We start from the raw sequence: 5,415 nt of genomic DNA, 5'->3' as shown, positions 1-5,415 counted from the left end.
CGAGCTGCCTCGCCGCCTGAAATTGATAGAGCAATGAAGAGAGATAAGATAAAACAGCTGAAACTTGCCATCTCGATGCTAAATCTCAAGGCCTGGAAGAGACTATATGAACTAGCTAGCTAGGATTGAAAGAAGAAAGAACTGTGTGATATTGGCTGTGACAAATTAACCAGTGATGATAATGGGTTTATATACATAGATCGATGTACGTGGGACGGTGGGAGAGATCTATTTGTGATCTGTTCCATATGGTTGGTTTAGTTTAGAAAACAGGAGAGTCATTTTGAATGTTGTTGTTGTTAGCTCACCTTCTTATCCATCTTCCATTGAAAACAATGCCATGTCTTCCTTTTCTTGTTGCTGTTATTGTGACACGTTATGTTTTCTTCTTTCCATTTTCCCCTTGAACTGGGTTGTTCAGGACTGAAACTTATATTTGCTGACCAATCACAAAATAAAATATTTTGTTTGGTCATCTAGTTCTGAATTCAAATTACTTCTATATAATTTTAATAACATCTTTTGCTCTCACACTACCACAATTTTTATATTTACTGATGGAATTTTTAGTTGGTTTTTTATTATCATTCCGTTGGTAGTTAATTTACCAACAAAATCACTGATAGAAATGCTTTTTCAGTAAATTTTTTGTCGGTAATTTTTTATTCGTCAGTAAGTCTGTTATAATAAAAAAGATATTTTACCGATGGATTTACTGACAAAAAAAGCGCGCAAAAAAAATTATCTGCTTCATTCCGTCGGTATTTCCCTCGGAAAAATACCGTATGTAATTCTGTTGCTAATTATTTAAAAAAATCTATTTTTCAAAACTGATAAAATAATTAAATTAATATAAATCAACACTCTATAATACTCAAAACACTTGGAAAAAAGAAGAAGAAAATCATATGAAAAATAATTCCTACAGCAATATTCATACAATTATTAAGAACAAAAACAATTAAAAGAAATATAAAAACAAATATAGTGAAAAAAACATGAAATAAGAAGAAAAAAGAAAAATCTTACCTTAATGTGGTTGCAAGTGAAGTTAAGAAGAGGAAAAAAAAATAAATTCGTAAAGTATATTAATTAAAAAAGAACTGAGAAGAAAAAAGATGGAAGGAGAAGAATACATACCTGAGCAAGGAGGAGAAGAAAAGGAGTTGATGAGAGAAGAGAAGAGAAAGAAATGGATATTGATGTTTTTTACATATGGGGGAGAAGAAGAAGAAGAAGAAAAAGAACAAAGGAGCCCCCTCTATTGTGAAATTAGAGATTCTAGGCTTTTTATTGGGGTGTTGTACCGATAATTTTACCGATGGATAATTAAATATTAATATTTTTAATCATTCCGTCAGTGATTCCGTCTGTAATATTTAACTTAAATTTTCAATTTAATAATTTTTTTTCAGAAATCCCCAAATATCACCGATGACTTTTCAATCCATCGGTGATTCCGTCTGTAATATTTAATTTAAAATTGTAATTTAATCAAACTTTTTTAGAAAACTGGCAAATAACACCGATGACTTTTCAATCCGTCAATGATTTTATCTATAAAGAACAGTAATTAACGGTGCAATTGGGAAGTCAACAGTTCTAGAGCTCTCTGGAAAATACCAATAAAATTTTTCATTGGTGATTCCCTTTGTAATTGACATGATGAACCATGTTCACGGTTTACCAACGATTTTACTAACAGAATTTATTCCGTCGGTAATTTTGTTGGTATAAATGACACATCATTAATTTTTTTGGCTTTGTTTTAATTTTTTTCCACTATAATTCCCTTGATATATATAGAGCGAATATTTCTATTGGTAAAATCCATTAGAAATTTACCGATGAAAATATTCTCTTGATATTTCTATTTGTATTTATTGATTTCCTAGTAGTGTCACATCAACCTTATTCCCTTTTATGTTGCATAATGTCATGGACAGCTGTTCACTTGTGTATGCAAGTGTTGTTAGTCCATCATCTTCAGGTCATAATTTGACATGAAAAGGAATTGCCCACGTGATTACAGGAAAGTGCCCGAAGAATTTCAACATTTTTCTGCATTTGGAAACATGATAGATTCCTTGGCTCAGTTTTTATTCCTTAAAGTGATAATTTGCCTTACTCACAAGGAGTTTGCTTAAGGTTAAACATGATAGCTATACTTTAGGCTTTACTTTTTATAGCTATTTTTTGTGGCCGAGGATGGGATATTAATTTTGCCATGTGACTAGGTGTATTTATACATCTAGGTTTACATAACTAAGTACTATATACTGAGCTAAGATTTTTATATACATTAAGGTTTACACAAAAGGCATACTGCACAATCACACTAATTTCATTATGCTTAAGTTAAATATTTACATAAGTTTAACAAAGTGGAGTCCTAAAAACTAATGATCTTCCTAGACATTTGACGTACCAGTTCCATAAACAACTTAGTAAGCATACCATTATGTTTACAAAAGAAATATAAATTTTCTATTGAATCCATAGGAATTCTAACAATCAACTTATAATTTGCTTGTAAATCATTTAAAACCCTATAAAACTCATTTGCATATCTTTAATTTGAATACTCTTATTAACTTGCATGAACCGACTGATTTCATATAGTCCAACCTCAAAATTTTTAGACAATTATACCTATCAATTTTCCTAGGTCATTCAAACACGAATACCCTTTACAAATCGAGTCTTATTGATCATTCCCGAGCGTCCCAACATGGATGTCATTAGCCAAAGCTAATCTTGTAATTCATCTCCTAATAATCCTATCACGGATGCCATTAGCCGAAGCTAATCTTATAATTCATCTCCCGACAATCCTATCATAGATGCCATTAACCATAGCTAATCTTGTAAATACGCTAGACTTTATTTACATTGAACTTGACATTATTGTAATTACATTCACCAGAAAGACTTTAAATTGCATAAGTTCAAAGAGAAGGGAAAAATCACGCACTTGCTCTGCCTGTCTCATGACCTCCTCCAAGAGAAGATCCAATCTTGGTCGCTCCTCCTGAATCACAAAGAAGTCATTTGTCATGATCCCTTCAACCCAAATGTTATAGAAAATCCATATTCATTCATTACACATATGTTACTTTCTATGCATGTTCATTTCCTCACAATAACATACATACACATATCATGTATATTTTCAGAGTTAGTATATCAACGTGCATGTGTCCGCATGACTAAGTTTATATATATATATATATAAAAGTCTAACAATTATTATTGAAGTCTTGAACCGTTTCTATCTGAACTGTTACTGTCTCAAGCCTGAACCGTTATTATTTGAACTGTTATTATCTAAGTCAAGAATTCCCAAACTGATAAGATCAACATGTTGAAGAGAGAGCTCAACACAAAAGAAATCAAGGAAGAACGTTTGAAAAAATTCAATGCTTTCATAAATTGTTAGTTTGTAATGAAATTTACATGTTTTGTAAAATTGTTATCACAAGAAATTGTGTTGATTAGGGAAGATAAATAATCATGAACAACCACAACGGGCGTAGCCCATAGAAAATTGTGACTGTGGTTTGGGCTATAGAATTTGTTGTGTTTGACTACTTTAAGTTTAATCCTTGTCGATGCATGAGTCTAATTGCTGCTACTTTGATTGTTAGAACTTTATGTATCTTGAGTTCGTTTCAGTAGATTTTAGGAGTTGATCTTTTGTGTCGTTTATTCTACCGATAAGACTATGAGAGCTGGGTTACAAACCTAGTGTGGTTCTAGGGTTCATTTTGTTTTTTATATATGAAATATAATGCTAGAAATGAGTGATGAATTTCACTACGCATAATTTAGCCTTAAACTGAAGGTTTTGTCTATAAGCTGGTAATTCTAAGGGAATTCGTTGTGATCCTTGTTATGGTTTAGCTAAGAATATTATGGAAAAAACAACTTTTTTTTGTCATCATGAACGAAGACTATGAAATGTTATGAGGCACATTTCTCTTGCCTGTGGGATCAAATTCATTAAGCGATGTACAATATGCTACAAACTTCTCTCATCTCACTTGCTCTTCGCACTGCATAAACTTTATTTTATTTTACTTTTTTTCGTAGTTGCATTAATAAACTAAAACTCTTTGCTTATTTCCTAATCCCTGGCTAGGAAATTAATCAGAAGCTTCCACTTCTCTCCCTTAAGGCCATGATGAAGGTCACTCGTTCTAAAACCAGTACTCTTAAGACCAAAAAGTTGGGAGGATTTTAAGGCTTGTGGAACACATCTCTTTTTTCTTGATCGCTATAGATAGCAATTTGTCAAAACTCTCTTAGTGCGTAAAAGAGAGGTTAGAAATGCCCTATTTATGAGAATTACATTGTCATTAATATAATCTTAATATATTTTTCATGCCAAATGTAGACCATCCTCACGTGCCCAATATTGTCAAAGCAATTTGTGCGATGGTTAGAGAGATTTTTTCCACATTGTACGATTCTCCTCGACTTTTTTGGATCATGGTTATACATAGTTTTTTTTTTTTACCATGATTCTCCATAATATTAGGTTTAAAATTATGTGGTAGAAAGGAAATAGCTAAAAAAGTGCATATAATCTGGGAAGCAAAGAGACAACCACATATTAATTCGAGTTGCTGCAAAAAACAATTGTGCTATAAATGGCAAACACTACATGCATGCTATATATTTATAAAAGCCAGACCTTTCGCATTATTGTCACCAAATCCATATTCAGAAAGTAGCGACACTTATATTGATTGTTGGTGTTTAATGGCATCGTCTAGAGCATTGCTGGTTTTGGGGGTTTTCATGCTCTTGATGACCACATTTGTAGCAGGAGATGTGGTCAATACCATTAAAGACAAACCACCATACATAAGTTATGAAGGGCTTGGATGTGACCCAAAGAAGAATCCTCGGTGTCGCCTCAACCCAGACCCAACCCCTTCAGGAAGAGGTTGCAAAGCCGAACATCGATGCAGGGAAGGTTAGCGAGGGGAGCTAATGAATATTCTACACCTTTGGAAGTAGGCCACCATCGTTGAATAAGTTTATTCTTATGGTAGCAATACAATCATCAATGGATGATTTCTTTTGCTCAAGATGATTATTTCTTCTCCTTTCAATTTCATTTCATGAATTTTTTCACATTATATATTATGTTGTAATAGATATTACATTAAGAAATAATCTAAAATACATGGGAAAAACATTATGGATGTCTAATGTGAAAAGAGAGTTTCACCCTTCTTTACACAAACCAAATAACTTGCAATTAAGTTCATATGATCCTTTTCACATGGACACATTTATCTTTTTCAAATTCATTAATTAGTTTAATAGTTAAATTACTGTATTTTAGGGGAAAAACAAACTTGCATCCAAGGGCTTTATGTACATTTTTTTTAATGAACAATGATA

Source organism: Populus nigra, chromosome 13 (genome assembly GCF_951802175.1).
Source record: "Populus nigra chromosome 13, ddPopNigr1.1, whole genome shotgun sequence".
In the NCBI taxonomy this organism is placed as follows: Eukaryota; Viridiplantae; Streptophyta; class Magnoliopsida; order Malpighiales; family Salicaceae; genus Populus; species Populus nigra.
Note: the sequence above shows the minus strand (reverse complement) of the source record.